Source organism: Natrix helvetica (assembly GCF_964273705.1).
Source record: "Natrix helvetica genome assembly, chromosome: 1".
NCBI classification, from domain to species: Eukaryota; Metazoa; Chordata; class Lepidosauria; order Squamata; family Natricidae; genus Natrix; species Natrix helvetica.
Genome location: NC_138548.1, coordinates 285870775 through 285885451, shown reverse-complemented (window position 1 = coordinate 285885451; position 14677 = coordinate 285870775). Strand labels below are relative to the sequence as shown.

Genomic DNA, 14677 nt, shown 5'->3' with positions numbered 1-14677 from the left:
CCACCAAGTGGAGCTGCAGAGCAAACAGGTCCATCTGACCTGTCCGAGGAACACCCTCTGACTGAAATGTGCAGGTCAGGCAGAGCTACCAAAAATCCAGTAGGATTACTCCATCTAAGAGGGGAGCGGTGTTAGACACTAGCGTCAGCTATAGTGGTTTCCATAAAGGTCCTCTGTTCCGGTGGGAACAGAGGTTTAATCTCATTGGTCGAAGGGTCTGACAGCTCTCTATAAGAGGGCTGCTGTCAGACTCAATCTTCGCTGGATTGTATATAGTTGCTACTGAGTTAATAAAGAGCTGCTGTTACTGTTAGCCTGTGTGTGCCTTTCCATTACCCGATCTAACCTGATTTTCCTTGCAGGGAAAAATCCATTAGGAAGGGGCAAGTGAAATTACTGTGAAATGTTTTTTGACAATTAGCACTAACAGTCACATATCTGGAAACAATCCCTTCTGTATTTAATATTTTAGAAGCTGTGGGTACCTTAGGTGATCAGAAGCTCTGGGTACCTTAGGGTGAAAACTCCTGAACAAGAACCCCATAATATTAAATCAAGATAACGGCATTTTGACAGATGCATTTTGCTACCACCATAATATGAGCATTTGCTTAAAAAAAAAAAGTACATAAGTCTACTCCCTATGCCCATAATGGCGAACTTATGGCACTTGTGCCATAGGTGCCAGGCGGAGCAATATTTGAGGGCACACGAGGTGTTGCCCTATGTTAGCTCCAGCGTTTATGTGCGCACTGGCCAGCTGATTTTGGGCCTCTTGGACGGCAGGGGGAGGCAGTTTTCGCCCTCCCAAGGCTTCAGGAAAGCTTCCAGAGCCTGTGGATGCCACAAAAATGGGCCCCACGGGCCTACCTGAAGTTCCTGAAGCCTGGGCAGGGCGAAAAACGGGCCTGTCAGAAGTCCGGATGCTTCAGTGAGGCATGTGCGGTGTGTGTGTGCGCACATATACCGGGGGAGGGCATTGCATTATGGATCTGGGCACGCATGTGCTATCGCGCGCACCCTTATGGCACAGGAGCAGAAAAACATTCACCATCACTGCCCTATGCAGTCACATTGCTCTCCCACTTTTTCTTGCTGTCAGCATCTATGCAGATACTTTTAAAACAATGTGTGATCCTCCCCATTATCAATTCCATGTTGAAGTGGTGCTGAACTATAGCAATATAACTAATTGTGTAATACTTGCACAAGCAAAAAAATGAAAAATGAAAAAAAAAATCCCTGAATATAATTGACAGCAAAGTTGTTCTGCAACACCAAACTATTGTAACCTAGTTCATAACACTTTAACCAGCAGATCCTGCGAGCCTATCTTTTTTTAAAAAAATGATCTTAGCCCATATTTAACCGATTGGAGATTTCAACCTCTCCCCTTTTGTAAAAGAAAAGAGAAACAGTACATTTATTTTGCACCTTCACTCTAGCGAGAGGAGGAAATATATTTTGCCAGGGCTTTTCAGTTTGCTGCCTCCCGAACTAGATTTAATTCCGATCAAATCCCATTGCAATCGATCGCAAAGGCTTTGGAAAATGAACGCGGTGCTTTATTTCGGGCAGGGCACGGAGCATGGACAAACAGACTGAAATGTAAAACTGAGCAAACTTCCACCCCCACCCCCCCAGGGAAAGATCAGCGAGGAACGCACCACAAAGTGGCAAAAGCAACCATATTTCTTGTTAATGCAAAAGACCGTCGCCGCTAAGCAAGCTCCCAAGCTCAACGTTGAAGGGCGGACTCAGGACCTAACGTCAGAAGGGCATGTTGTTGACTCGCGGAACCGAAGCACAACCCCCGGCGCTAAGACGTTTGCCAGCCCATCTGGGCTTCCCCGCTACGGTTCCCCCACTTTTGTGCCTCTGCCGGCGACAGAGGGGAAAGTTCGCTGATTAGCTGAGTGGCTTGTCAGTCACGCTTGGGAAATTCCAAAATGGGCGGATCTGAGTCAATGTTCCTTCTGGGCAGAGGAGAGGAAGTAAAAGCTATGCCCGTGATGCAAAGCTTTGGAGGTCCCGGAGCTGTTTGGACCTCGATCCGTGCAGTTTTTAGCAGGTAGGACTAGCTCCCCTCCTCCCCTCTCCCTGCAGGAACTCGAGCTCATTGCTTTTCTTTTAAAAGGAAGGAAGAGGTGGGAAGGATGGAATCCCGGGTGCTTTCGGTACGTTTCCGAGATGCTCTATGTATGGCACGGCGTTTATTTTTTACATACATACATACATACATACATACATACATACATACATACATACATACATACATACATACACACACACACACACATCAAATGCATACACACACATTAAACACACACACACACACACACACACACACGCACACTCACACGGCGCATCTCACATTTCCGGATACTTTAGGATTTGGAAATAAAGGCGAGACAGTATCAGCTCAGCATGGGATAAACAAGAGTATAGCTGTAAGGGATGCAGGCAGAGGCAGGTCTGAATTCTGTCATTTGGAGCACTTTCTGGTGAACGACATTTCTTAATCTCATTTATTTGTATTGCAGGTAAAAAACAGGGATTTTGTAACTGTATTGAGGTTTGTGGAGGTTATCAGGAAAAAAAGGGAGGGAATGTTTCTTTTGATGTTGATTGTAGAGTCTCTTTTTAAAAAAAAATATCCTTGCCCAAGTGCACAACCAACATTCTGTTGTCATATTTCTCTTTGCTGTTAAAAAGTCAGATCTCCGGTATGTGGCAACTCTTTTGAGGTGCATGAGTGGAAAGATCACATCAGATTATGGTGTCATGTAAATGAATTAAATTACTGACTCATTTGCTAAGCACTGTTCTTGTTTGGGAGCAACTGATGTGTCTGACATCTGGGGCCCAATTCTTTTCATATATACCTATTTGTTCAAAGTTGAAATATTCAGATTCCCAGATAAACATGTACAGAATAACCTTTAAAAAATATGCTCGTAATATTTTTATTCTGACTGTCTTCCATAGATTACAGGTTTGGATATGTGGGAAATATTTTATTTTCTCTTTCCCAGACTGAGTTAGATTCATGTAATTAATGTTAAATTATGTTTGGCTGGCTTGTGGCTAGTCTGCTTAGTAGGATGGGTAAGTCCAATTGATTGTGTTCATTATATAAACAGTGGTTCAAGTTAATTGTTGGTTGATCACGTCATGGTCACAGTTGTTGAATAGCTACTAGTGACTACTAGGGACTAGGGAATTAAAGCTGAATCTCATTAGTAAAAATAGCATCTCCTTCAGATTGAAGGAGGGGCCTGGATCTAGCCTCAGACTGAGAAACTGGAAAACAATGTAAGCAGGTACATCTTCAAATATCCTTGGTAACAATATAGTAGTGATTTGCTACTAGAGTATTATGAGGGAGATTGCTTCTTCTTTTCAGTCTAACCTATATTCCTGGAATTTCCTGTGATCTTCTTTCCAATCCTATTTAGGCCTAAATATGATTAGATTTTTGTTTTTGGTGGTAGTGGTGGTGGGGAGGAATAGTCCCAGGGGTGGGCTTCAAATTTTTTAGCAAGGGGTTCTCTGCCCGGTTGCTGGATGGACATGGCCATAGTAGGCGTGACCTAGGTTGGCTCCTGCACCACTCCGGGCTCCGGAGGCTTTCCTCGAGCCTCCGGGAGGGCAAAATGGCCCATTTCCAGCCTCCCCGAACTTCTGGTAGGCTCATTTTTCACCCTCCCCAAGCCTCCATGTGCGCCCTGCACTTACCTGCATCCAAAACGGGCCGCATGGTTACTCCTGGGATGGGCAAGGCAGGCAGGGCCAGCCAGGAGTGGGATTTGGGGGTTCTCCAAACTGCACAGAATCTGCTAGAGGTTCTCCCGAACCCCTGTGAACCCCCAGCAGCCCTCCCCTGAATAGTCCAGAATTAGTTTCCACGTTTGCTATAACAAATTCCCAATTATTTTTCAGTTATGTTATTTTGGTTTGTTGTTACAATTTCTCATTCTCTTATTTCTCAGAATCAGGAAGAATAAGGCATAATCACACATTTTTCCTAAGATATAATATAGGTAGTCTTCGATTTACCACAGTTCATTTAGTGACCATTCATAGTTACAACGGTGCTGACAAAGTGACTTACGACCATTTTTCACACTTGTGGCCGTTGCAGCGTTCCCATCCATGGTCACGTGATCAAAATTCAAATGCTTGGCAAGTGTCAGGTATTTATGACAGTGGCAGTGCGATCACCTTTTGTGACCTTCTGACACGCAAAGTCAATGGGGAAGCCAGATTCACTTAAAACCACATTACTAACTTAATAAGTGCAGTAATTCACTTAACAAATGTGGCCAGAAAGATTGAAAAATGGGACAAAACTCACTTAACAACTATCTTGTTGAACAACAGAAAATTTGGGCTCAGTTGTGATTACCTGTATTGTTTTTTAGGCCTTGAAGTATTGTGTGAACTGAACCACTTGATTTGAAAACCAAGGCTTAGCATAATGTGTGAAACCAACTAAAGGTTAACAGAGTCAAGTAACAGAGTAGTGAAGCTGCAAAGCACTAATCTTGGAAAGCTTCACTTCTGAGTAACTTTCTGTTGGCGGCATCCTTGTGTTCCAGGCATATTGAGTTGAATGAAAGTAAGAATCAATTTTGTCAATTACTTGATACTGTGCTTCAAAACTGTCTATTGCAAATATTTTTGTTTTCACAGAACCTTATTATCATTATATCATTTGTTGAATTAAAAAACACACAACCTGGTTTTCAAGGAAAGACAGCCTTTTAAAAGTATTTTTTGATTCTATTCCTGCTTTGCTGTTGGCATCATACAGTAGGCAAGTTTATGTTCAGCAACAGAGTTATGATACAGCCATCAAGGTGAAAGGCTATATAAAAAAATCAACTGAAATCATCACCATTGGCCGGTGTGCTGAGTATGGAGGTCAAGACACAGAGATAGATTTGTGAGAAAGTGTTGTTATGTGGCATATCCCCAGTTTGGTTTCTGTTACTCATATGCAAAATAACGTTGCAGTACATATAGGCAGTCCTCTACATATGACCATAATGGAGAGTGCCCATTACAGATGTATGTTGTGATAGTCATAAAACAAGTTGGTCATGTGACCAACCTGGTTTTATGATTATTATTTTTTTGCAGTCATAAGTGCAAACCTGGCAATCACAAGTGAGAGGCTATTGTTTGCTATGGATGTGATTTTGCAAAAAACTAGAAGTAAGTGTTGGGTTTTGGCAAAACCGTGGTAAAAACAGTCACATGACTGGGATGCTGCAAATGGCCATTTGCCCATAGTTTAGTTTGTTTGATTTTGTTGTTGATTTTGCCTAGCCACTGAGGTTTATTCAGGAGCCTGTGGTTAAACTATGGTTTAGTATGAACCAAATCACCAGCTCTTTATGGTAACCTTTTGGTGAACTCCTGTATTGGTTACCTGTACTGGAAGTGGTTAGGCTGTCATAGAGATCCAGGGCTCCCTCTGCAGCCTTGAGATACAGAACTTCTGCTTGAGTAATTCTAACCAAAGTGTAAGAAGAAAACTCAGGATGAAACCAAATAATTTAGACTGTTGCCCTTACTTGTGTACCTGTGTATGTATAGTAGTCCTTGATTTATGTCCACAATTGAGCCCAAAATTTTTGTTGCTAAGCAAGACAGTGGTTAAGTGAGTCACTGTGGCTGTTAAGTAACACAGTTGTTAAATGAATGTGGCTTCCCCATTGACTTTGCTTGTTAGAAGGTCACAAAAGGCAATCATGTGACCCTGAGACACCGCAACTGTCATAAATATGAGTCAGTTGCCAAAGGTCTGAATTCTGATCATGTGACTACGGGGCTGCTGCAACAATTGTAAGTGTGAAAAATGGTCATAAGTCACTTTTTTCAATGATGCTGTAACTTTGAACGGTCACTAAATGAAAGTCAAGGATCACCTATTCTCACACATTCTGTAGGTGTGTGTGAGCCTGAGCATTCTAGGCAGTAGCATAACAGTGGTTTGAAGGTAACCATTAACCCACTTCCTAGAAGCCAGGGTACAGAGACTGTTTATTATAAACTTTAGTCTATTTATAATAGATTTGGAGAATGAGAGGTGCTCCGGACACAAGTAGAGATATGGTTTTAAAATTGTGCTGTGTCTGTTTTCTTATTACAAAAGGAGATGGTCTCAGACATCTATGTACAAAAAAAAGCAAGTCATTCAGGATATGGAGTTCTGATCTAATCACTCCTCCATGAGATGCATTATCTGTCAGGGTTCCAAATAATACTCCTAGGATAAATAGGATTCCGAGACAAGCAGGTTCCTCAAAGAGCTAATTTATTGGAAAGATCATATTGGCACAGGCTGGTGAAAACCGGCTCTAAAGGTTCCTGTGGTTTTCACCAAATTAAAAATAAATGTTTTTCCCCTTCCCCAAACAAGCAAGGTGCCATCCGGTTGCCTGGTAATATCATCCCTCCTGTCTCTGACTAGGTGTGAATAGAAGTTTGTCCTTGGTTCCCAGGAGAAAGTATTTTGTTTTGACTACAACCCCCTCTTTCTCTATTCCCCCCTCCCTAACCCTCAGCTTTTGTGTGGCAACACTGAAACCCAGAAAATGGCCTCTCTCAGGCCAGCTTCAGAGTTGACACTGTCTCTACCCTGTACTTGTTTGGTGCCAGCTCTGGATACATTTTCTTTCCCAGCTGGTGGTTCTTATTTATGGCTAAATCATTTGGATTTTTATCCATTATCCATTAACATTCGTTTCTCTTTTCTGGGTCATTGGGGCAGGAGGTAGAGCAGACAGGTCATGATACTCTTCCCCCGCTTCTGTTAATTTTTTTTTTTTTTATTAATGGCATTCATGTTCTATGAATCATGATGTGATGGCTTCCCCTGAAATAGCCTGGCCTAGAATTGGCCTCTGATTCCTGGAAACAATTCTTGGGTCTTTTTCATACTCTTGGGAACATATGCCAAAATATTAATACTTTCCCTGTATATATGTATGCATGTATGCATGCATGCATGTATGTATGTGTGTATACATACATACATACATACATACATACATTGGCAAAACATACACACATAGATACAAACATTGGCAAAACAGAACAATACAGCAAGAAAAAGGAAATGTATGTATGTATGTATGTATGTATGTATGTATGTATGTAAAAACCTCCTGACCTTCCACAAGAGATTGAAGACCTGGCTCTGCTAGTTGGTTTGAGGCTGCAATGGGGAACTGTCATGCTGGGTGGAGGTGGTTGATGGATAATAGCAATCCTCCCCCCCAGTACATGCTGCTCTCTTCCTTCCCATCTTTTGGTTATAATTGTATTTTTATTATGATTTTATACACACACACACACACACACACACACACACACACCTTTATTTTAATGTTATAAGCTACCCAGAATCACCTCACAGTGAGAGAGGTGGCAAACAAATTAATTAATTAAGTCAGCCATCCTAAAAGATATAAAACTCATACCCAATTCATCAAAACAATCAATACAACCACTGCCCCGACTCTTATCGGATCCCCAAACCCATTGACAAAGTCATGCCTTCGGGGTCTTCCTAAAAGCCAGAAGGACTAAACCCAATCTGATCTCCAGTGGGATGATGTTCCACAATCATGTGGCAAAGAAGTCTCCTTCCTAGGTACCTGCCCGATGAGACCTACAACATGCCCCTTCTCAATGTTGTGGGCCCTGCCTAACATTAAAAATCAATTTCAATTATTTTTAATTTTGAGTTCTCTTTGTTCTATGGAGCAGACAATAGAGAAGCCATCAGTAAAATTGCAAGTTGTAGTCGTATGTTTTCCATAACGACCTTAGGTGATTTGCTTAATGACCACAGCAGAAGTGAGGTTTTAAGTCTGTGTCTGTCATATGATACCTCACTGAGTGACAGAGTTGCTGGTCCCAACAGTGGCCATTAAATGAAGATTGCCTGTATTAGATGGCAGAGTCAGAAATACTGCCTGATCTACTGCAATTCACCCAATGCCTTTTACTAGCTTCTGTAATCTTATCTCAAAAGATGTACTACGTGGATCTTTTATTTACCATCACTCTAGCCATCTACCCCCACTCAGTTTTCTAACACGAAGGAGAAAAATCCGCCTGGTGCTGCCTCTTATTTTGTATTATGTGTAGTGCTGCTGACAGTGGGTGGTAGTAATCCTGTTATGGAGGCTGCAGAGTGTCATTTCAGTGGGTGAAGTAGAGAATAGGTGGGCAGAATTACTTTGTGGTTTCTTCTTTTGCACCTGCAGACATGGCTGTCTCATGATCTTAGTATGAGGGGGAGTGTTTCGTCTTGAAAGTGCCAAGGTGTATTTCTCTTTACAAATAATTTCCCTCAGCTTTTTTTTTTTAAGGTCATCATTAATTCTAGCTACAGTTGTCACGGCACCAGCCGATTCTGGCTGATCCAAAAATAAAAAAAATAAAAAATCTAAGGAGAATTTGAATGAAAATCTACTAGAAAACCCCAGCATTCTTGAATTAGACTAAGAAATTGAAAAGATGCATCCCCCCCCCCAAAAAAAGTGTAATGAACTGGGCCTTCTACCAGGACCAATTCTATCAGGACCTGGACACTACAGATCAGTGTTTCTCAACCTCGGCAGTCTTAAGATGTCTGGACTTCAACTCCCAGAATTCTGGGGAGTGGTGGCTGAGGAATTCTGGACACTGAAGTCCTGTTCATCTTAGATATGCTATGATTGAAAAACATTGCTATAGGAAATTAAACAGATGTGTGTATTCCAGAAGTCCAAAAATGAATCTATAAGTAGAAAACTTACTAACGTAACAGAGGAAATGATAAAAAATAGGACAGGAAAGGACTCATTTTATTGGCATTTCAGTAAAATAAATATCAGTGAAACTAAGTGAGGGAAGATTTGCAACTGGCAGAATGGAAAACTTTGTCACACAACTCACTGTTAAACTGTGAAATTCACTGTCACAGTTATAGTAATGGTAGCTGGTTTGAATAGTTTTAAAAGAGCCTGGTCAGATTCATGGAAAATCAGGATATCAATGGTGTTCAATACTGATAGCTATTTACTATTTCCTAAATTGTAGGCAGCATATCATAAATACTGCCTGCTGGAAGGTGACTGGAATCACCTGGTAATCCAGTCCGGTGAGCTTCGCTTCCCAAAGCATCCAGTTGGATATTATGTAACACTGCCCTAGATTATGTTACTATGTGGGATAAGGCTTTTACATGGAAGTCTTTTCTGTCTATGGCAGAGGTGGACAACTGTAGCAACTTTACAACCTGTGGACTTTAACTCCCAGAATTCCTAAACCAGTATGGTTGGCTCAAGAATTCTGGGAGTTGAAGTCCACAGGTCATAAAGTTGCTATAATTGCCCACCCCTGATCTGTGGTATTTCTACCACATGGTAATGATTCCTTTGGTTTTGTATAATAAGATTGTTAGAACTGTCCACTAGGACTCTCCGTGGGGCAACTGTTCCTTGGCAAAGAGCTGGATGCAAGTAGAAACTAAATTTCACTAAATTCAGCTCATGACTGTGAGACTCTTAATTGAGATTAGGAGTCATGAGTGAAGTTATGCCAGCCCTTAACCATCCTCATTGAGCTGTAGTGCATTTTGGGACCTACTACAGGTAAAATTCAATTTTTTTTACTACCGGTTCTGTGGGCATGGCTTGGTGGGTGTGGTAGGGGAAGGGTACTGCAAAATCTCCATTCCCTCCCCACTCTGGGGCCAGCCAGAGGTGGTATTTGCTGGTTCTCCGAACTACTCAAAATTTCCACTAACAGTTTTCCAGAACCTGTCAGAACCTGTTGAATTTCACAACTGGGCATCACTTCAAGATAATGACTTTGACCCATAATGACTTTGACTTTTGAGGCCCATTATGGTATGGGCTAAACACCATTGGTAGGTTAGAGTCTTTTTGGTAATGATAATATATTTTGCAGGTGATGCAGCTTTAATATATAGTGTATATATTTCTTTAGCATATTTTATGTGAGTTTATTTGTTGCTATGAATGCTGTTTTTCCTACTGTTGCAATGCTGTTTAAATTTGGTATTTGGTTGGTATATAATTACTTTATGTAATAATTATATAATAAATACACACACACAAAATTTTCAGCCTGCTGCTGGAAGTATATTATAAGGACTTTAGAGGTGACCTACCTACCTACCAACCAACCAACCTCACAGCTGTGTGGGCCCCTGTATTCCCCATGCAAGGCTACACAGCCAAGTTTTGACCCCATTGTGGGAAGAGATTGGGGATTTTCCTCACCTCTGAGGGCAGGATGTTTCACAAAACATGGGCAGTGGAGAAAAGGCCTTCTTACTTGACCCCACCAGTTGAAGTTCTCTGATTAATGCATTCTGTAGCATGCCTTCCCTGCCTGAACAAGTAGGGCAAACTGGTAACGGGGTGAAGCTGTAGGTAGCTTGGCCCTATGCCATGCAGTATACTCACATACTACATCTCATGTATGAGATCTAATGTACTAACTGGGCTTATTTCCAAGTTATTATGAATTGGAATACAGTAGAAATCCTAATTAGTTTTAGTGGAAGGTTTAAATGCATTCATTAGCTGCATTGCACAGTTCATAGTTCAGGGTGTTATATCAGTTACAGAAGCATACTAGACGAATCAAATTCACTACTAAAGCTGATCAAGTTAATGATTTCTACATGCTTCGATTAAATTCCACATGAAAGGAGAGAGATATTCATTTATCACTGAAAAGCAAAGTATATTTTGCTTTCAGATGTGGTCTCCTGATCTCTTCATTCCCCTGCAGATTATGTATTTACAGAAATAAGCATAACGGAAAGCAGTTGTTATCTATAGCATTGCACTGTAAATCAATCTAAATTTTAGCCTGAGAGTCTTCATGCTGGATATTTTGCAGGAAGGTATCTAAAATATTATTGTATATAAGGGCCATGGTCCCCCAGTGGTTAGAATGCAGCATTGCAGGCTAATTCTACTGACTGCTAGCAATTTGGCAGTTTGATTCGGACTAGCTCAAGATTGACTCAGCCTTCCATCCTTCCGAGGTTGGTAAAATGAGGACCCAGATTGTTAGGGGCAATATGCTGACTCTGGACATTGTGCAGTGAGGACTGTAAAGAATGAAATGGTATATAAGTCTAAGTGAATTGCTATATATCTAGTAGGTTAAAACTTGTCCTGTAAACTGCTTACAGAGATATATGCCCTTTGTTAACAATGTGAGCATCATTTTGAAGTTACCCCATATTTTTGAGAATAACCAGATATCAGAATACGGTTATACAATCTTAGTGACCCCTACTCTAGTTACTGGTAGCCTATTAAGTATCTCTGTCTGCTTGACTGGTATGTGAATAATGTGATTGGTGTTTTAAGTTCAGAGTGATGGTTCCTTCTTCATTTCCCAAAGATCTATTTTCTAATGATGGTAATTAATAATGGAATTATAAGGTTATCAAATAGATTAATTGTAATTAGGATATTTTTGGTTCCTGCAAATTACTACTCCAGCAGGCCATTATTAGTAAAATAATTTATAATATATTGTTTTCATTGTTGTTAAGACTGTAGAAATTGCTGCTCAGTGGGATACTTGGAACCTTTGATGTTCAGGTAGTTCAGTAAGTTGCAACAAGATGAGAACATGAACATTGCATTAATATAGATTTGATGCTTGATTATCTTGTGGGATTCAGTTACTAATCTGGTACAATCTGTACAGTATTTGCTGATTTCCTCCCTCAACCCCCCACCCTCACCCCCAAGATCATTAAAGGATGGTGACTTCATCATTCAGTGTTGAAGCCACATTGTTTCAAACTGGGGTAATTGTAAGGTTTCAGTTGTTATGTTTGGCAGTTGTCTGCTACAAACCTAATCCCCAAAAGGATCTCTGGGTCACCAATTCTTCAAAAGAAAATATCCTATTATGGAAAATGTTATCTACTCTCCAAGATTAGTGCACTTAAGTATTCTCTCTGCATGCAAGCATAGACTGACTATATTTCTTGATCAATTTCCAGTCAGCTGCTGGGAATCTCCAGAAATAGATAGATTACTCATGAACCAATGACTCTTTCTCATAGTTTTGATATGTCTTCTGTTTCATTATCAGCTGAACCTCAATCTATATTCTCCCCCCATGATCTGCTTTCTCAGCTTGGCAAAGTGGGATATATTTGATGAATATATCATGTGCCAAGCAGATAAAAGGGTTGTTTTATGCCATCTGCTACAGGAGGCTGTTGTTGGAGTGGTTGTGTTCAGTTGACATAAAGCAAGCAGAATGCAGTTGTGTTTTCCCTTGAAAGTATGTATGGAATTTGAAGGCAGGGATTTACCTTCGGCTGAACATATCCACAGTGGCGTTTCTCAACCTTGGCAACTTTAAGATGTGTGGATTTCAACTCCGAGAATTCCTCAGCCAACCTGAAATCTCATTCTGGAAGTTCAGCTAATTTATTTTAAATTGGCTATAATTCAGGAAAAAGAAAAAAAAAATGTTTGTTCTAGTTTCAGCCAAAGTCAGATCCCATAGCTAAAACGGTCTCTCCCTTCTTTTTTAATATTTCTCTGTGCAACATATCCCATCTGCCTGCTGACTCCTGATCTTCTCGATGCCTTCCTTTCCCACAACCTTCAGCTACTGACATCAATATTCTCTTATCCTCTGAATCACTTATTCCCAAAACAAATCCATGTCAGTCCATATCAAGAATATAATGCTCCCATTTCATTCTGTAGATAGTTTTAAACACCCAAAACATACATACTGTATTTCAGTTCAGTCATAGACCATGCAAAGCCAGCTGTGTCGTGCATAGTTCACGCATTGAACATTTTGCAAACATATATTTTGTAAACTGTTTTGAAGACTGTTTTGTAAACTGCCAGATACCAGCTGCTCTGTTACCAGTGAAAAGATCCATGTCCCTAGTGGGTCACGAGATTGCTATTATTAAAAAACTGGAGTTTCCATTATTACATTGATTGTAAATGGGAAATAATTCACTTGCTGAAATTTTTGTAACCCCATCCTTTTCATCTCAATAAACCTTGCTAAAGGAAAGTGTAATGATATTGCCTGAAAAGAATTAGTTTCATTCAGGCAGTTGCTAAGGAGTCTGAAGTATCTTGTTAGAAATTCAGTCTTTTACAGGTTAAGGTGGGGGAGACATTTCTGCTCATTTTTCTTTTTGGAAACTTCAGTTCTCAAAGAAGTTTTTAAAAAATATATATTCAGAATTTAAATTTATGCCATTAAATTTATTTAATTTCTTTCTTGGATTAGTGAATAGTAGGTTTTCTTCACTGGAACTTGCCTTCATGTGCCATCTTGAAATTGGCACTTTTAATATCCTTGGAAAATGTTGAGGCCTAACCAGCTTGGCAAGTCCGGAATTTCCCCTCCTACTCTATTAGCTACAGGAGAGGTGTGCTATGCAGTAACAAGCCAACTCCAACTTGATCCTTATGAACTTTGGGAATCCAGATATAGAAAGAATTAGGTGATTTTTCTGCACCAAATCTGGTGAAAGTTTGTAACTAAGATCAATTAGTAAGATTTGAGGTTGAATATTTGAGATTTGAGTGGTTGCAATAAGTAACATTTGGCCAAAAGAACAATGGTATCTTCATCTTCATTTTAATGTCTAAGTATGGGCCAGTAAAGCCCTCAATGTCTCAGAATCTTCTCTTTCATTAGAGGATTTAACAAACTAGGTCTTATGACCCAGGTCGCCTAGGCAGTGGCAGGCTTGGATAGAATCCTTTATTGCTCTGCTAATTCCATGACAAATGGTCCTGCAATGGTTGGTGAAGCTCCATCCGAAACTTCTCTGAAGACAGCCACCCACACTCAGCACAACACAGTCCCACAAACATAACCCAATAACCACCAAAGCCAATTCACAAAGGAAGAGAGGAAGTTCAAAAACAAGGTGCAGGTTCACAACGCAAGGTCCGTAAGTCGTATGCAAGATTTAAGGTCCACAAGGCGAGGTCCAGACTCCACAAGGCAGAAATGTGATTCAAATCAGGGTTTTTTTCAAGGCTGGGGAAGTACAAGATGAAGCAAAACAATTGTTCCCGACAAAGAATTCTCCCTCAGCCTCTGCTTAAATCAGACCAAGTTAGGTAGGTATTCCTTGTGAGGCAGGATGAGGTGGCTTCTATGTCAGCAGCCTCACAGGCCTCCTTTGAGCTTGGATTGAGTGGGGGAGACAGCTGTTCCTCATCAAAGGGCATCTGCTGCCTCTCAACACCATTTCCTGTCTGCAGTTGATCCTCCCCCATGTTTGCGTGGACAGGCAGCTCCCTGTTCAGTTGACCACCTCCCCCAATGCTGGAGGGGCCTTGGATAGCATCATCCTCAGCCCCTGGGCTCGCCAAACATTTCAGAGGAGATGTGCCATCCCCATTGGATAGTCCCAGTTTCAACTCCTCCTCTGAACTGGAATCTGACGAGGCCATGACATTAGGATACAAAATAGAGCTATAATGGTTATTGCTGTTACCAAAACAGCTCTGTAGTGGTGATACTCTTGAGTCTGATATTCAGAAATACGAGAGGTCATTAAATAAATTGACATCTTGATCTCTCAAACTCTCTGAAAGGTGCTTTTCAAGCCTCTTGG

At 40.8% G+C, this 14677-nt stretch overlaps 1 protein-coding gene across 10 annotated transcripts in view; it reads left to right on the top strand.

The window, feature by feature from the left end:
• Positions 1 to 1959: 1959 nt before the first annotated feature.
• Positions 1960 to 14677, top strand: part of TNIP1 (TNFAIP3 interacting protein 1) — a 72552-nt gene continuing 59834 nt past the window's right edge. For 4 of the 10 annotated variants that reach the window (XM_081962172.1, XM_081962179.1, XM_081962180.1 and 1 more), the window contains exon 1: positions 1963 to 2071. The gene's annotated coding sequence lies outside the window, so the exon portion shown is untranslated. Of the gene's footprint in view, positions 2072 to 2390; positions 2544 to 3197; positions 3324 to 5145; positions 5221 to 14677 lie in introns of those variants that run through there. The other 6 variants (XM_081962173.1, XM_081962175.1, XM_081962177.1 and 3 more) reach the window with 6 other exon arrangements.